Consider the following 19,788-nt stretch of genomic DNA (forward strand, 5'->3'; position numbering starts at 1 on the left):
CATCTGCCTGCCTTGAATGCATACCTGCAAAAGGGTCTGATGCAAAAAATATTTGTAGCCGCCACGATGGCTGAGTTGTTATGGCGCTCGGCTGCTGGCCCGAAGACGCGAGTTTGATCCCGACCTCGGCGGTAGAATTTCGATGGAGGTGAAATTCTAAAGGGCCCGTGTGCTGTGCGATGTCAGTGCACGTTAAACAACCCCAGGTGGTCGACATTTCCGGAGCCCTGACTATGGCGTCTCTCATAGCCTTAGACGCTTTGGGACGTTAAACTCCCATAAAGCAAACCAATAAATATTTGCGTCTGGTGAGTGCATTGTCTGGTTACATCTTTTATTGATTGACAGTGTTAGCCATTTCACAAAGAACACAAAACAGTTTCTCGAATACACATTAATGCTTTTCTCAAGTACAACAATACGGGTGAAGTACAGTTGAATCATGACTTCTTTTGTGTGTCAGTTGCCTATAATTATTGATGCTTACACTGTTTTTAATGAAGAAATTAAAAATCTAGGGCGGTCTAATCATGGGTTGACTTAATGCAATAGTGAGCTAGAAAGCCTGGAGGGAAATGCATGATGGCAGGGCAAACTAATCTTAGTGTAATAGTGCTCCAATTCCTGCATTTTAAAAATATAGAAAGGTTGATCAAAGTGGGAATTATTCACGAAGTGATCATCAGGTCTGCAAATGACCCTTTATGTCTGAGGTGGTTTTCATAGAGCAGTTACAACAAGCAGATCGAGTGACACTGCTCGGAAGAGAAGTGTCTCCAAAACCATTTTTCCAGTACGTTTACTGCTGGACCGTCTACTGAGGATGTTAACAATGCAGAGGATGCTCTGGGCCTGCCACGCATTCAAACCACCTCTTAAGTCCAAGCTTGAAATGATCCTATTTCATGGGTGGACTAGATCGAACGACTGCATATAAGGAAGTGATGGGTAATTATGTGAATCCACCCTGGCATCATAGCATCGAATTATGAGCTCTATAAAAAAATGTTTTCTCGCAGCTTCGTGTAGGACAGGAACTACGAAGCGTAACGAAAAATTTGGGAATGAGAGCGAGAATTGTGCAGAAAATGAGGAAGGAATGTTAGTCGCCTTATAATGCTAACAACGGGAGTAATAAGCATAGTACAGGGTGTTTCAAATTATTCAGTACAATTTTTATAACTTCCTGAACGATACTGCGCGCTACAGTTTCTGCACGTAGGGTATATGCCTAGGCAGACGTTATTTACGCGATAGAGTGCAATAAAAGATTTAACGGCGGTTTGATTTAGCACAGGTTAACGGGAAAAAGGCCAGAAAAACAAAACCCATGTCGGCATCACCTACATATTTCTCAAATAAAACGCAAGCGCCAACACTGATTTTTTGCATAAATCCCAGAGGTTACGCTGCACTGCCATTCCATTCGAAACATTGGTCACTTATCCTTTTCAGTAAGCACATTAGAGGCAGTGAGACGATTTTTAAATTCAATTTTTTGCCGATCGATGATTGTTCACTGCTGGATAACTATAAACACAGCTGGAAAGATCCAGACAAAATTTACTGGGAGCAGTAAAAGGACAGCGTTGTTTCCAACTTCTCTTCAAACATTATTTTTAAGCAACTTGTTTAATCTAAGGTCGCCTGTTCTGTCATACATCACAGAAAGCAGAGATATTTATGCATAATCTATGGATATGTATATGACGACTTCAACGCAATTACCTTCTCAAAGATATAAACACAAGTGTGCTCTTTTGGAATGCATTGATGTTCTTGTTTACTTAAATTGGCTGATATAGGGACCTATTATGGTTCAGGTTTCGCTCTATAGGGCCTAACGCTCCAAAGTGACCCAGGCGCGTCCGGCTCTTTTGGTGCTCTAAATTTTTAGTGCACATTTGTACATGTCGGTGCGCATGTAAGCGAATGCATCGAGGAAGTACCTTGCCTTCTTGGGGTTCTGTCCAAATGTAATTTACGATGCATGAAAGTGAATCCGAAATGTGTCACTTTTGCAGCACTGCACCGTGCAGTACCGTCTGCAGCCCCATAACCAGCCATGGTGGCCTGCATATTCGGTGAGAAAAGTGTGGTTAGTTCCACGGTTTGCGGTTATCAGTAGTGCTTTACCAAGAGGTCTAGCTCAGCGTGATTCACTTCAAATGAGTTTGATAAAGTATGTAGGCTTTATATTGCGGTAAAGGCTATTTGAATTATAGATTTTTTAGTTCAGATTTTGTGCAAGAGTATTGCAAGGCTTTGTGCCTTGCAGGGGGCCCAGGAAGTTCGAGAAATGCAGCACATTCCAGTGATTCGAGCCAATCAGGTGAGCATAGGCTCCTGCATATATTCCTACGTTCATATTGGCATTTATGTTTGACTCACTGACATCATGCCTTTTGACCTTGGCTGTCGCGGTGGCTCAGTAGTTGTGGCGCTTGGGTGTTGAAACTAAAGACACGGGTTCAATCCCGGCAGTGGCAGTCGAAATTTGATGGAGGGGAAATTCTAGAGGCGCATCTGCTGAGGGATGTCAGTGCATGTTAAAGACGCCCAGGAGGTTGAAATTTGCGAAGCCCTTAACTATGGCGTCCTTCATAACCTGAGTCGCTTTGGAACGTTAAACCTTAACAACCCATAAATTATTAAACCTTCCGGCCTAGGAAAAGATTACTGAAGTAGCTTATGGTAGGTATGGTAATGCAACTTCTACACACAGTTCGCTTTTTATGGCTCTCATCAGAACGTGTGCAGTCTGAGGGTTCATTCTAAATCTGTAAATATTGCAGCACTGCCCCCAACACCTGCCACTTTCATCCTCACCGCAGCCACTCGCAGTAGCCCATATCGTTCCGGTAAGCAATTTGTAATGACACATGTGCTGCTCGTTTCGCTTATGTGATCAATACTACAAAGGGATATCGAGGGCAAATAAGTTACAGCATTCGAAAAATAAGAATGCTACTTCCAATAAAAACGCTGTGCTTAAAAGCAGGAAAAGGGGAAAATATTGCTGAGGCTTACTGTGGGTAAACCTAGTATGACGTGCGAAAGCATTAGCAGTTTGGCGCAGCTTATCTTGGTAGACGGTAGATGTATTGGCGTTGCTGTCTCCTCGGCATCGCCTGCCAGAGGCATACTCTTGACGTGGATTGTGTTACATGTTGCCCAAGTTGCCAAGAGTGACATAGATATAAAGCCCCACTTCAACATGCCGTGCGTACATGCCTGTGTGGCCTGGGGGCAACGTCTCGAACTCGGTATCCAAGGGCCATGGAAAGCCGGATTCTTATCTCACCCTCCCGTCTTAATGGCAAATCCCAAGGTGGCAACGCCTGCCAATTCGACGACGCAGGGAATGATGAGCCCGTTAGACCTCGTGAAGTAGTGCTTTTGCACTAAAAAAAAAAGAAAGACATCAGTCGTCTGTGGTACTGGTGGCTTTCAAAGACATCATTGCAGTGTGTTACCGTTTTTTTTTGTTTCATCTGGATCCCTGAGACTATGCTGCATTATCATTCATTTGCAAACACTGGTCAATGAAAATTCTGGGAAATAAATCGAATTGAATTTAATTAATTGTATTCTTTCATGTCACTTGTTTGAATTTAATAGTAGGATAGTTCTGCACTGTAGTTTTATCAGGAGTAAATCCTCCTTTTTCGACCAGAGATGCATGGCTGCATATGACAAAGTGCCAAAAAATCAATTTTTACATTGAACAGAAGTTTGATGAACTTGTATGTGATGTCCTCCAGTAACGTATGTTGCCGGGCTAGTTAGTTTTGCATCCTTGAAAAGCACATGGCGCTAAAAGCAACGCACAAAAAGACGAGGAGACAATGAACATGCACTATCCTGTATGTAATCTCCTTTTAATGAGCCATCCTGGGGTAGCCATTTTTATAGTAACACCAGAGCGGGGCTTAAGGTGCACTGTTCACATTCTAAAGCCGACAATTTTATTCATGGGAGCCTTCATTGATATGTTTTACGCTGTTACTGTTGAAAAATGCATTATGGGGTCCCCAGGAATCCTCTTCACAAGGGCTGTGGTGAGTTTTAGCGGCTCAAGCCGTGTAGGTCAGTGCAGCCGCTTGCCATATGTGGTGCATTGTACTGGCAAGACTGCTCAGCTTCAAAAATTCATACCTTTTGGCTCAGCTCAGCATCTTAAGTTTGTAGGTGTAAAAGACGTGTAGAGATAGTGCAGAGGGAGAAGCATTCTCCTTTTAGGGGTTATGCCTAAATGTGCATTATTGTGTGCGAACGTTCATTGAGAGTATGAATTTCACAGCACTGCCGCCAGCAGTGCCATCCACCGAGACGATGGCCAAGATGAGTTTGGTGAGCAAATCCTCTTGTGATGCATGTAGTTTTATTGTTATCACGAGGCTAATTAAAATCTAATTACTAAGGTACTGGCTTGGACAAGCAGGAATTGTAGGCAGAGAACTCTGGCCTAAGTAGCTTGCTTTGTCATTAATGCTATTGCATTTGCTGCACGCTAGCCAAGACCCATTTGTTGACGACTTCCAGCAGGCTCAATATCGGGGAGCTCATTCAAGGGATGTTCGAAAAGGTTGAGAGAAATACTAGTAACATGGGAAATAGGACTGAGTGGTGCCTGAATCTTCGTCACGGTGGCGCTTAGTCGCAGTAGGGTTTCTGTGGCTTTGCCTTCAAACTCTAGCAATGAAATATTCAATTGTGGCCTTGCATTAGATAAGATTACTTGTTGCATTGGCAGTATTCAGGCTTATTTTGGAGTGAATGGTAGCTGTCTTTTGTGTTTAAAAATGTTCCAGACCTGTTTTGCCACATTTCGAATGTTTTTTTACATAAAAAAAACGCATTTTCAATTTCTATCTTTCAGGAATTATGCTTCAGAACATGCCAAATAACAATGTTATAAAATTTAGTCCATTAGATTCATAGTTTTTAGACTATGTCTAGAATGAGACCCTGTTAGCGGGAATGCTGCTACAGCCAGAGCAGTGAGTTAGAAGTGTCGAGTCTCAACTTTTAGCAACCAAGTGTCAGTGAATACAACAGAACTGCGAATAAGTTTTGCAATGACATTTCTAAATAAAATCTGTGGCTTAAAAATCATATTCCTCTTGGATTTGCGCTCACTTGTATCTGCCATGCTTGCTCTTCTCTGTGGTCACCTCTTTTGAAGGTGCGCCACCTGCGCCAGCTCATACAGATAAAGATGTTAAGCTGAGATCCTCGGTTCGTATGAGGCAGATGGGATAATGTCTGCAAAACGAGATGGGGAGCATTGATCTTTGCCCTTGTGCGAACAATGTGTGTTGGGGAAAGTCACCAAGTGGCTAAAAACTTCACTCTTTCACTCTTTCTCGCAGCTTGAAGGGACACTAGCAAAAGCATTGGCTCTGTCAATTTGAGCCTTGCTTCCATGCGACTCCCCCGGCCGCGATCAGCTAGTTGCCCTTGAGCTTGGCCGGCTGCAGTTCACTAGCCTCTCTTGCATTCAATTCCTTTGATGGCTGATAAACTCAAAAGCCCGTGTACGGCTCAGATTATTTCAGGAGACATAAGAAATAATTTTATTTTTAAAGAAGGATATTTAAGAAAATGTCCTAGCATCCTGGATCTAGACATTCTTTTACTGAAAAAACCTCTACATGAAGGGTGTATTTCCGTCTAAGAAGCTGACATTTTGTGCGAAAACTGCTACTCGTTGTACAGGTAGGCCTAGAAGAGCAAGTGCAGCAGTTTCAGCACGTGAGCACAAATCCTAGATAAAGATAATTAAAATATTTTAGCAACGTATATAAGTAAAAACCTGTAGTTACAAGAATAGTTCGCAGTTATTTATATTCAGTGAGCACTTGGGTGCTTAAATTTGGGGCCCGACCCTACGAACCTACTCCGTAGCAGCAATCCCACTAACAGGCCGCTACGTTCGCTTAGTGGTTATGGCGCTCGCCTGCTGACCACCCGAAAGGCGCGGGTTCGATCCCGGCCACGGCGGCCGAATTTCGATGGAGGCGAAATTCTAGAGGCCCGTGTACTGTGCGATGTCAGTGCATGTTGAAGTACCCCAGGTGGTCGAACTTTCTTGAGCCCTTCACTACGGCGTCTCCATAGCCTGAGTCGCTTTGGGACGTTAAAAACCAATAAACCATAAACTAGTCCCGCTAACAGGGCCATATGCACTACTTAGTAAGTCTTGAAATGAAAGTAACGCAACATGGTGTATAAGCTTGTGTCTGCGCATGTTTCGAGGGATCATGTTTGAAAGTTATAAAGAAATTAAAGGTGGCATATTTCTGTAAATTTTTAGACTTGGCAACTTGTGTCTTGCTGGCAACTGAGTGTAGTTTAAAATTCGAAGGAGACGGACCAGGAGCTTCAAAATCAATGTGGATGTTGTCACAGAACACACAATCATATGCCGCCGCGGTGGTTCAGGATTTATGGCGCTCGGCTGCTGACCCGAAAGACGCGGGTTCGATCCCGGCGGCAGCGGTCGAATTTCGATGGAGGCGAAATGCTTGAGGGCCGTGTACTGTGTGATGTCAGTGCCCGTTAAAAAACCCGAGGTAGTCGTAATCTCTAGAGCCCTTTACTAGAGCGTCTTTTATGCCTGAGTTGCTTTGGGACGTTAAACCCCCATAAACCAAAAGCCAAACATAATCATATCTCAAAGTTACTAGTTTACAGGTTTCATACGTATTTGGAAAAATATGCCCCTTGATAATGTAAACATTTTTCAAAATCTGCTGTGTTTAATTTTTTTATGCTACATTGCAGCTATAACCTCGATTGGGTGTACGGGGAGTGTCGCTAACAAAATAGAATAGTGGAGTGCGGAAAACCAGCACTCCACTGAAAATTAATTTTTTAGGTAAGCTTGAACATGCTCTTCACGGTACACTTCTATTACTGTATATTATGTTACTGATATTAAAAATGTTTACCGAAAATGCGTGTTCAACCATGAGTGCACATACACAAAAAATCGTTAAGGGGTGCGCTCAAACTTTACATTTCAGAATACAGTAATCACCGGCCAAATTTTTTGTTAAAAAGTTGATATCCCCAAAAGTTAAGCAACAGCAGCCAGTTTGAGCATTTATTTTTACTGCTGAGGTGTACAAAATTGTGTTGTTTTCTTGCAACTAAAAATGCTCAGCTGATGAGCACATCAAAGCTAAAAGATAGCAGCTGCTAGTTAAATGTGGCTGGTGGTCAAGACATCATTATAGGCTTCACCCGGTACGATGAAAGGTAATTGCCTGAAATAATTTAGGTGTGTAGGTTGCATGATATATAAGAGTCAGGGATGGAGATTTATGCCACTCCAATTATTTTTAGCTTTTTTTGGCTGCTTTGTCGTTTTTGCCAAGTGTCTGGTCTGCGGCTATAATTAATGCTTACGAACCTTGTGACGGTAATCCTGAATGCAGACACCCGGTCCTTTTAACGCGAAAGCTTTATAGCTTATTTGAAGAGCCAATAACAGGCGGTGCAATGAGAGAGTTAATGTCACACTATGGAGAATTGTGCATGAACAGGAGGAAAGCAAGATTTATAGAGACGTGCAGGTCTGGAAAAATGCACACGTTCATGGAGCGGAGCTTGCACCAGTTGCTATGGCAGCGGAGGTGTCAATCGCATCACAGAGTATATAGCAACGCGTCTTCAAATGTGGCAGCCGCGCCAATAGACGCCAATTGCTCCTGAGTAGTAAGTAGTCCATGTTCGTACGAGGCCCGAACATTCGAGATGTCAGTGGAGATGGTTATTGTACATGAGGACAGGGAAGTGGAAAACATGCCAATATTTGAGTGGGAACTGAGACTCTGTAGTGGCATGCACGTGAATATGATGCAGACATTATCCAAGTCGCTGATGGAGCGCTATGGCAGCGACAGTATGTACCTAACGATTCACCGACTGAAGCTTTGGTATTTTTTAATGGACAACATGGTCAACCATACAAGGCCGCAAAGCGTGAACAAGACCTGGCTCTCTGTGCCATGGATTATAGGCACCGCTGCAAAGAGAGCATCGTACAATGCTTGAAGGCTCGACGTGACAGCTGAGGTAGATAACATACATGGGGGCCGGGAAGAGGACAGTGTGCTGATAGCGGAGCGGTGATAGCGGCGTGCCAACGAATGGCAGAGCGCAAGGCTTCGATCAAGTGCTGCCGCTGCGCGCTTAGCGTGTTGCCAGCGCTCGCTGGGCGCGTTGCCAGCGCTCGCTGCAGTCAGATTCTGGCTGTGTTGTAAGTGAAAATAGGAAAACAGATGCAGCGACCGGTCGCAGCGCGGCACTGTGTGAATAAATGTCATTGCATAATGCCACATGCTGCGAATCTATCTCGGCTGCTAGTGCCAATCGGCGTTCACTGAATAATGCACTTAGCCGGTAAGCTTAGCTATGCTAATTTTTTTCTCATGTTTATGGCCTACCAGCTTGAGTACCCAGCTAATTATTGCTGCTTGCTGCAAAACAAACTTTTATTGTAATATTTCTTCGTTTCTGGAAGTGTGCAAATTTTATTTAAATTCTTTTTCTATCACTGCTCTCAATGCAGACCTGTAAAATTCTGTGACTGCTGCAGGTGTATGCACGCGCTGGTGTGTGGGTGGACCGTGATGCCTGGGATCTGCTACTCAGGTCACACAGAGATTCTATATTCAAGCGCGGTGGCTGTTATCTGTTGGACCCCAGAACAAGTGAGAAACCGCAGTGTGATAAGGGATCCGTCAAAGTGAAGTCACTTGGCAGGACTGAGGCCAAGGAGGAACTTTCGCCAGAGAAGGTCTGTTCACTCGAAGGTGTGTTTCTTCGTTTGCTGTGAATAATGTCTAGACGATACAATAGTGTCTTCGATCGAAGGAAATTACGAAACCTGGAGTAGGGCAGTGCAGTTGCATGTAAAATTTCGTGCCATATGGTTAGACGGCATGTAATAAATAATTGGTACTGTCCACTTCCCCACAAAGCCTTAACAGTCCTGTTCTGCGGACAATCCAACGCTGTCATTCTCGCGGTTGTGAACGACAAATCGGAGCATAACTCCGGCAGGTGACATGGCTGTGCACTCAATGATCGACGACCACACGGCATGAGCGAGTTGGCAGGAACTGCCAACTCGGTCAAGTCGTGTCGGGTAGCTTAATTGAGACCCTTGTATCCGGAGCCAGGCGTGCTACCGCTATGTCATGTCTAGGTGAAACGGGGCTTTATATCTGTGTCGGGGGGTCGTGCACATAATGTGCTAGCTTACTACTGTATGCTAATGAGTTTGTGTGAGATAATAGAGATGTAAATCAATAGATTAGTAATTAAATGACTTGCAAAATGAATGTCCACGAACGGATCTGCAACGGGAGCTACAGACGGCAGGCAGTAATTCTATCGTGTCATGCCCTTAAAGCCGGAGATTGTCCCCAAATTTTATTCTTATCAGTCACACAAGTAAGTAAATTATGTGGCTAGGAATTCCTGTACACAGAAATGATTAGTAGATTTCCTGCATAACTTGGATGTGAGCACAGTTCTCTGGCCAAAAATTAGATGCTCTGTAATTTGTGGGTTGCTATGATTTACATTTTAGAAGTTATGCCATCCCGTATATCACAAGTGAAGCTGTCAGGAAGGAAACTTTTATTTGAACTCAATAAAAACATGTTGCTCCTCTTGCATAAATTACGAAATTTAGCAGGAGCTAACGTAATCATTGTTTGCGATCTCTGCGTTTCCAGTATTTGGTAGCCTACCGATGACATTATTTTTGTACAAAATGTGTGAGAACAACCTTGTCAATGTCTAAGTGCAATATGTTTGCTTCCAGTGGCCCAAGCACGGCTTTTCGTGTTAAGCTGCCTCTTGGTATATATACGAAAAAGCTACACTTGACACATTTGCGGTCGCTCCGTGTTTATGCCGCTCTGCTGCTAACGCGCAAAACGCGGCCTCAATTCTGACCGCGGTGGTCGAATTTCGATGGAGGCGAAATTCTAGTGGCCTGTGCAATGTGCGCCGTCAGTGTGCGTTAAATAACTCCGGGTGGTTGAAATATCCGGAGCCCTCCATTACAGCCCCCCTCATAGCCTGAGTCACTTTGGGACGTTAAACTCCATAAACCAACAGAAACATCGGCGATGTGGCTGTCCCAACTGTCACAGGCATTTGTAAGTCTATTAGCTCCCAGCGGAATGTGAATGCGCCGAGTCAGCAAAACTGTGCACACAACAGCTCATTTGGGAGATTTTTTTGTTTGCTAAATTTACTCGCTGCTAAGTTGGGAGTGTAATCTTTGCATTACGGTGGCTCTCATATGGGTGTAAACGGTATTCGCGGTCAAAGACTTTCCGGCTACATGCTGCTTTCAAAGTAACGCATTTAGTAGCATCTTTGGCCATGTGGTCTAGACGGTGATGAAAAAAGTAAAAGCACACAGCTCGGGTTGTGTGCGACCTGCGGTAGTTACTGGTCGACGCTTCATTTGAAGGTAATGCTGAGCTCCCCCCCCCCCCCCCGGTGGGTCAGTGGTGAGTGCGTTCGGCTACTGAGTCGGAGTTCCCGGGTTCGGACCCGGCCGCCAGAGCTGTTTCGATGGAGGTGAAAAGCAAAGGCACCCGTGTGCTGTGGCATGTCATTGCATGTGAAAGATCGCCAGGTAGTCTAAATTATTCTGGAGGCCTCCACTACGGCGCCTCATCTTTCACTGTCACCTTCCTCTTTTTCTTACGGCGCTGTTGAGGTGTCCACCGAGATTTGAGACAATTGCTACACCATGTCCTTTCCTGAAAAACGAATTTTCAAAAAAGCAATTCTGGTGAGCATTCCTCTTCATGCTTTTCCGCATTCTTAACTAAGTAATAGATTAACAGACTAAATTTACCGCTTTAGTATTACTTAACTGTTTGGAAAAATATTCAATGTAAAAAACAAGCTTGAGCTGAATTTCATGTGTGATAAAAAACGAGCCCAAGTTCCCATTTTTGATAACATTTGCGCATCTATAGTGCTGAAAAATATCTTTTTTTTTATATTCACATGGCAAATAATGGTTTTTATCGGGCTTCCACCTGTTCACAAAACTGTGTCTAATGTGCCGTGTATTTGGTTCTTTAATGCAGCTCTTTTCCATGTGTACATGGGTGAATTGGCAGCAGAAAAACAGAAGAGGCTAAAACTAGTGCGGAAGCACCTGTCGCAGAAGCTGGGAGACATGCAGCGTAAGGGCACTCACGCTGTATAACCCCCAACTGCTGCAACTCCTCATTGGCAGAAGTAAGCCTCCGAATAAAAACACTTATTTCATAAAGTTGATATGTATTGTGAAGAATTTCTATCCCTGATCAGATAGAAAACCTGGGATAATTGGATAGTGTGCCTTTTAGTATAGTACAATGCACAGGCGCTCATAATGAATCTGAAAGTAGGCCTAGCGACTGCCGAACACCGAACAAAGGTCACGACCAACAGGCCATTGCCAACAGGCTGTTGCCAACAGGCCGTCACCAACACGCCCAAATTATGGGTTCCTTCACATCATTGAGCTGTTGGAATTTCTGACGGGGAAAAGCTACACGGACAGAGCTCTACGGAGGCCTGTTGCGAGGTGGGGATGCGCCGTCTATCAGCAACATGGCGTCGGCCGGGTCGGTTGTGTCGCCCGCGTCACCTGTGCGCCGTCTATCGAATGTGCGCGGTTTCCCAAAAATAGCGAAGCAGTTAGCTTTAAACGTTCTTAAAGTGCTTAGCATCAGGTGGGGGCGGTGAGTTCAAGTTTGAACTTGCTCATCAAGAGCACTGCAAAACTCGCCCAGATGCCAGTGGGTGAGACGGAAATTGTAGGCGTATTACTGTGTGTATGTACCGCCTCCTTTGGCGCGAAGAACAAACAGACACTGCGTGAACTTATATATGAGGGCTTTGAGTGCTGTCAGGCAGCAGCCCGTGCCGCCGTTAAGCTTCTGAGAAGCGCGCCCGCACGAGTGACGGGTCAGCAACACTCGTCCAGCCACGGAGCAGCGAGGCAGCGTGCCCTAGCCTGCGGGACAGCTCTGTCGTGACCCTCCGCTCGTAGAACTGTCGCAGAGCCCAATGAACAGTTTGTGTTTGTCTCTCTCCTGTATTAGCGCACTTTAGGTGGGAGTCGGCCGTTCGCCTCACGCATGGCACAGCAAAATTCGCCTGAGTGGGGGTGCTTCGCAAGAATGAGTGTGGCCATCGGCTTCCCGCTGGGAAGCAGCATAGTACACATTACAGAAAATAACTGATTTCAGTTGCAATTGCTTCATGTTAAATGTAACCGATTACAGTAATCCATAAAACCACTGAAAAGTAACTCAAGAATTACAGAATAATAATTGGTTGCAATTGCGTCATTTTTTAAAAACTTTTCTTTCCATAACCCAAAATATACTCCGGCTACAATGAACTACTGCGGCTCATTTGCTTGATATTCTATTGCAAGTTGTTAACTTAGAAGGGGAATTTTTATGAAGCTCCCGTGCCATATTTTCTCACCCTTTCTCACGAAGAGGTCATCACCCACACTGAACGCTCTCGAGATATGCGCTGGAGGGGGGTGTGGGGGGAGGCGGCGATATTATAATGTGTGAACACCTGGCATAACAGCTCCTACCTGCGCAATGGTTGGATGCGAGTGCACTTGCTAGTCCTCTGTAAAGCGGCGCATTTCGTAGCCGCTTCGCTTCTTCGTAGTCTAAGTTGGTAGACTCTTTCAGAACACGAAAGAGGCGGCCAGAGACGGAGTAGCGAGAGCCGGATGGTGCTGGAGAAAACTGTACAATGTATTTTGCATTTTTACAGCAGTCAAGAGAGCCCGTGAGAAAAGACGAGGAGTAAGCTCTTCGTAGTATACGCCACTACGCTACTGGCACAGGCAGGCCGGCTCCGTAAATATAAATCCGAGCTCCCGAGAACCCTGGCGGGAGAATCTGTTTACGTGATCTACATCGAAACAAGATCACTTATATCCCGGTCAAGCGCATAAGTGCACTTACGGCGAGTGTGCCTCGCATCCCGAGTGGTACTTTACGTTACGCGATGCAAAACTGGTAGGAAAAGTGCACTCGTAGTAAGAAAAAAATGGCGACTCGAAGTGAGTGTAATTTTGGTGAGGCCGACGAAAAAGAGGAGGAGGAGGAACAACGTTATTTACGTCATGGCCTAATGACATCATGGCCTAATGGCTCCGTGACAGGGGCCCAGGCGGCAACTCAGCGGAGGATCTGAGGCCTTTGTCGCTCAAGAGCCGCCGAGACCTGCTGGACGGCCCAGGTTTGCACGTCACGGTCAGAGCATTCCGCCGCAGTCGCAAGTCGCGGCGGAATCGTTATGCTTTTAGAAGCCTCGTCGGGAAATTTTGTGCAGTCCCATAGGATGTGCGTCAGAGTCGCCCTCCCCCACTGGCACACGCGACACACATCACTCTCATATAATTTTGGGTATAGATGAGTCATTAACACCGGGGTTGGTAAAGAACCAGTTTGTAGTTGTCTAAACAGCACCGCCTCCGCTCGGTTCAGTCCCGGGTGTGGGGTTGGGAAAGTCCTTCGAGCGAGGCGGTAAAACTGCGTAAGTTCATTGAATGTTGTCATGTGGTCTTTGGCACTACACCACGTTGGACGGTCGGTTGCAGCGGCGCGGTTGGTTAGCGCTCGCGCCACTGCATGTGCCGTCTCGTTGTGGTTAGCATGCTTCTCCGACGCATCGTTGCCCGCATGCGCCGGGAACCACCTGAGTCTGACATACCTTTCTTCCCGTTGTAGGTCAGTCGAGCACAGAACGCGCACAGCCTCACCGCACACTTTGCCCGTGGCATAATTCCGCACTGCACTTCGGGAATCACACAGCACCGTTTGGCATCCGGGGTCGGCAATGGCCAAGGCGATGGCTACCTCCTCCGCCTGACATGCTTCTGGGACCCGTAAGCTTGCCGCTGCCCTCGTGGCGGCTGATGACGCATCGACGACAGTAGCTACGAACGCCGTGTGGTTTCCCTGGTATTCAGCCGCATCCACGAACCTGGCGTGCGCATCCTTGGCATGAAAGTCGATGAGGAATTTGGCCCTCGCCGAAAAAATTTTAAAAATTGTAATGTTTCACGTCATAGCGCGAAAGAAACAATCTTAAACAGTTTCTAAGGACAAAAAAAGAAATAAAAAAAGCAGGACCAGCAAACACTATCCAGAACGTTGATAACAAACAAGATGGCGGCGTGCACCGGATTTGCATCTGACCGCGTTGCTTTCTTCCGTTGCTTGGCTCCCAGCTATAGTGAAGTAAGATTTTCAGAACAATGTTAAAACAAATAAAACAAAAGTTTGAGTAGTTTTCATGCGCCATACATATGAAGCCAACTAAGTCGCTGGTGTCGAAGTTATGCACTCGACCCTCGAAGTGAATTCCGTGAACGCACTCCGACGTATGCGCACTCTTCTGCAATAGACACACCACTTGCGACGTTCAGATTTGACAAAGTGCACTCAAAGCGACTGACACCCTCTGTAAGTGCACTTAACTTGCTCGACTGAGAGGGGTATTAGATATACTGTAAAAGTACGTAGACTTATTTGTTTTGCTGGTTTGTTTTCGTTTGTTTTCCCTGGGTAACTCGTACTTCTATTGGCCAAACGTACACTGTTAACAAAAAACGTCCAAATGGGAGCAAATGGCTTTTCCTCAAGCGCACACTTAAAAGGAGGTTTTATTTTCTCCATATATGTCGAGTATTTTATTTACTACTTTATACAAGGAAGGTATTTAGGAGTAAAAGGAAGTAAATTTTTACTATCTGCAGAAATGGAGCCCAAAAATTGCGTCATTTAATTTATCCTCATTCAGGCTCATTCTTACAGCAATGCGAGCGGCGGCAACGAGCAGTAGCTGCGGGAACCATCTGCAATCCAACTTGTGAAACTGCGCTGCCATAATGTGACCCCGCGCAGCGCATTCTTTTCGCCATCTGAAAGCCCAGCGGCAGCGTAGACGGAGGTGGCAGGAGTGGTCTGCTTGTCGCCTGCTTTTGCTGTACGAGCTCCTTTGGTTGGCTATGTTCGTAGTTAAAGAGATGTAACAATAGAATCGATAGTTTAAATCTGAAAAGAAGTCGCGGGGTTGATTTCGCTGTCCGCACCACGCTATATTTGAGTAAAGATCAGAGCAGAACAAGTTGAAAATGAAAACACCCCTGAAGGTTGTTTGATATGACTGTGTTTGCTTTCATATTCACTTCTTTAAGGCTTGGCTTGTAAACATGTAGGAAAAATGGGGCCTCATCAGCTCAATTAACACCTCAGCATTGGAACTATGTTCTATCACAGTTCCATGTTCATGCACACACTACATCTGCTGCAAACACCGGAGAACCACAATGACAAAAGCTGTGAGAAAGAGGCCTAATTAGAGTTTCTAACGGGGTGGCGACACTAACAAAAGAAGGTCAGGTATGGTTAGAGCACTGGAGGCTTCTCAAGAGGAGTTAAATTAAGTAGCTTCCACTAGAGAAAAACGGTGACAAGCATACCTTGTTCAGCGGCAGGCGCCCGTGAAAGCGCCGAAGTGAGCAGGAATCCAGCGACGACGGTAACCAGGGGGTCGTCACTCACCGCCATTATCAGACGACTGACCAGATGCAGACGAGACGCTAGGTGGCGAGGCGGATGGCGCTAAATGGTGTTTTTTACACCATTTGAGACTTGGGGCGCATTGAGACCAAGAAACTCTATTTATTAATGGGGGTTATAAGGATAAGAATTACCCTTTAGAAGATGCAGTGTCCTTGTTAAGGTGCCTTCACATCGCTGTTGTGAAAATCTCGGCTGCCGCATAACCGCTTTCCCTATAGCGAACGAACTGGATTCACGCCATCCAAGGAGGCTTCGGACGCCCAGTCGCCGCCTGGTTGCGTCGCATACAGAAAATGTCACGCAGTTATTCCTGGACCTCAACTGCGCGCCGAGGCTGGGCCTAGCGCCTCCGGTGACGTGCTGGCGGGGGTAGCTCCGCCTTCGACGCTTGCCTCGGTGGCATTCCCGCCAGTACAACAGCCCACTGAGCATGGGCCGGACCTCCAAAATCGTGCCTTTGTTTCAACAGATACGGCGCCTGCCCTGCCTTCTCCAGATGTACAACAGCTCGTGAGTGTTTTACCCTCTGGAAGGAACACAGATACGGATGCTCAGCCTATACTTCTGAATCGACCCCTACCAGACCCACATGACACGCTGAGCACTCCAATGGACCTGTCATCAGCCCCACCAATCGGACCGCCGGCCCTCCGTTCTCCTCAAAAGCGCCCTTCGGAAGACGCTACAACGGTTCCTCTTCGGCCAGTGGCGACTCACAAGGTAAACGTTCCTGCCTAACCACAGACCACCCAGTTGTGTCTACCCACGGCTCAGTGAGTTACAAAGCCACTATCAAATCTCTGGCAACGAAAAGCCTTACAGGTATACCGACCAGAATTCTGCAAGCAAACCTGGATGCAGGCAAACCTGGGCGTCTCGGAACGAAATGTTTTCGCGCATTTACGGCCAGAAAGAGGTCCAATACTATTGCTGTGTGGCTCCCGACTTTAGCCGCTGTGGAACGTCTGCGAACGCTACAGTGCATTACAGTTAGCAGCGAGGTCTCGGTACCAGTACAGGTGTAGCTGGTTGATGGATTCGACTTAGAACAGTGTGTTGTCTACAATGTCGATGTTAATGAGGACCAGGCCGCCCTTAAGCGTGAGCGTTATTGTCCCACTCACCGAGTGATCCAAGCACGTTACATGGGAAAAGGGCGCTCATGCATCGTCACCCTGCAAGGCCCAGCAACACCGCCGGCCTGCTTGTACTATTATGGCTGCATTTTATGGCCTCGGCATACCAACCAACCGCCGTCTACTGCTACAGTTGCTTCAGACCTGGCCATATGCGTAGATCCTTCCCATTCACAACTCAAGTAGAACCTGCGTCAGAAGGCGCAGCGGCGTACAGATGTGATCTCCGTAAAACTGATAACCACGACATCTCATTACTGACTTGCCCCACAAAGCAGAAGGCAACAGAAAAGATTCGTCGTGGGTATCCTACCCAAAAGGCTGGGATTGTGAATACGCCCCTTGTGCAGACCTCCGACCGGTTTGCACCTCTCCAGTCGAATGATGACGAGCGGCCCGTATTCCCGTGCTCCACACGCATGAAACTGCTCCCCAACAGACTAATAGCGAAAACGTGCGTAAGTACTGCGGACATCAGCAGGCTACAAAACAGCGTAGCATCCCGGAACCTCTCAGCGATGACATGGCAGCAGTTTATGACCAAATTTCAAGCCTTTTGGCAGAGGTCTCAAGGCTCCGACAACACCATGAACTACTTGCCCGCCGCAGACATGCAGCGGGATCTGACACCGCCACTAGAAATGATTAATCAGCACCGAGCATGTCCCGCCCACCAGCTCCTTTCACCGCTCCTCCCAGCGTACCACCTACACTGCCAGATAACTCTACAGCATCCCTGCTCCGCTTCATAGTTGCCTAGTTATGCAACCTGACATCTCTTCTCTTGCAACGCTTGCACTACTCAGAGAAGATGGCGCGTTCCGGCTTTTCTGGTGTGCTCCAGTGGAACTGTGGAGGCCTCTCCACTAAAGTGGGAGAGCTCAAAACCTGTCTTCGCTTGCACAAGCTCAAGGTGTTGTCCATGTTACTGCAGGAGACCAATGCCTTGCCAGCGATTCCGGGTTTCAGTGGTTACGTGTCGTCTTCGATGAACGACCATCGTGTGCACACTTCTTCCCCTCTGGGAAAGGCGGCGGTGTACGTTGACACGCGTTTCGCTTATGCATGCCTCTCTCTGGAAACTTGGTGCATCTTGTATCAGGAAGTGGTTGCAGTTGCTGTAAAATTACCGATGGCAACTGTTGTGCTGGTATCCTACTACGTAAGACCAGCGGGTGGCGCTCCCTCCCGTCTTAATCTGGAATGCGTATTGACTGTGCGTAGGAATTACTCCATGTGTCCGATTTTAGTCGGAGGTGACTTCAACCCCCCACACGCAGACTGGGGGTACCCTACTTCGAGCCCCCGCGGCAGGGGTGTGCGGGATGCCTTCGCAGATGCGTTGTTTATTCTTCTAAATCTCCCCAGTTCAGCAACGCGGGCTATGCGTCACAGTCACAGTACCACCTATGCTCTTGATCTGACGTGGTGCTCTGGCCCCGGCACATCCTCGTGGCACCTTGAGCCTGACTGTTGGGCGAGTGACCACCACCCTATAATCATCGATGTCCATCCATCACTTGCTCGCCGGTTGCACCGCAAGTGCACGGTGGTCAACTGGGCTTGTTTCCGTACTATTCTCCAGGATCTCCATGCAGAGTCGTCACCATCGTTTGCTGACCGCATACAATGCGCGTTAAACAGGGCTACCACTTGCACCTGGGCAGACATCGATCGACCGGTTCCAGATGTCAGTCTGCTAAACTTCTGAGCTGCTCGTCTCCAGGACGAGCTGGCAGCCTCACGTGATTCCACATCTGCAGAGGCACGTACAAGACTGAACTATATTACTGCTAAGGGTCGCAAATACAAACGCGATCTATGGTGAAAGCAGTGGCATGCGTGGTGCGATCAGTTTTCTGCGAAGTCGTCGAATCCATCTCTCTGGCGAACACTGGCGTGGAATGAAACACGGTCACCGTCGCCCCGACGCAGATAACACCGCATGCTTCGCAGCTAACCTGTCTCCGGGTGAATTCACCAGAGAAGCGGCACGGAAATTCTTTACAAATCATGATGTGTTTCCGCTATCAGCTACCCTATCTAACTTGGCAGGGATTCAAGCACACGTAGATAAACTCCCATTAGCACCAGATGCCGAGGGTATTGCGTCTCCTTTTAGCACGCCTGGGTTGCTTGCAGCAATATATGAGGCTAAACGAAAGACGTCCGCCGGTCTGGATGCCATTCTATATGAAGTGCACAAGAACATGAGTTGTGCTGTCCTCCCTCAACTTCTCGACACCATTAACACAATATGGCTAAACGGCTCTGTTCCAGAGACCTGGAAATTGACCGCTGTGATCCAGATTCCAAAAGCAGGGAAGTCAAGGGCGGATCTTGGCAAATTCAGGCCTATTCCCTAACATCAACACTGTGCAATATGATAGAGAAAATGTTAGCAACATGATTCTCGTGGTAGCTGGAGCACCACAGTTTTTACCACCCCGCCCAAATCGGCTTCCGTCCATTCATCGGCACTAAATATGGATTGGCTGTCTTGGCGTCGGAAGGTTTGTCATCAACTCGCAGCCACAGTGTACATACCGTCCTCGCCATGGATATAGAAAAGGCTTACGATAATATAAGTCATGCTGCCATTTTGCATTCTATTTACATGCTGCATTTCCGTTTTCGAGTGTGCAATTTTAAAAAATCCTTCCTTCCAGGGAGACGATTTGCCATACGCCTCAGTGGTGACTCCATCGAATCATTTGAATCTGTTCGCGGTGTGCCCCAAGGCTCAGTACTCACACCAACACTGTTCAATATTACATTCATTCCTCTTGCATGGCGCTTACATGATGTCCCTAACGTTAAGTTCTTACTGTACGCCGATGTTATCACGGTGTGGAGCACTCACCATGACCTGCTAACTCAAACGGCAGCCCTACAGTCAGCTTTAGATATTACCGCTACTTATGCTATGTCTGTAGGCCTACAGCTTTCCATGAGCAAAACTACGTTCACGTCAGTGGCCAACCACTGGGCAC

The sequence above is a fragment of the Amblyomma americanum genome, chromosome 1 (genome assembly GCF_052857255.1).
Source record: "Amblyomma americanum isolate KBUSLIRL-KWMA chromosome 1, ASM5285725v1, whole genome shotgun sequence".
NCBI classification, from domain to species: Eukaryota; Metazoa; Arthropoda; class Arachnida; order Ixodida; family Ixodidae; genus Amblyomma; species Amblyomma americanum.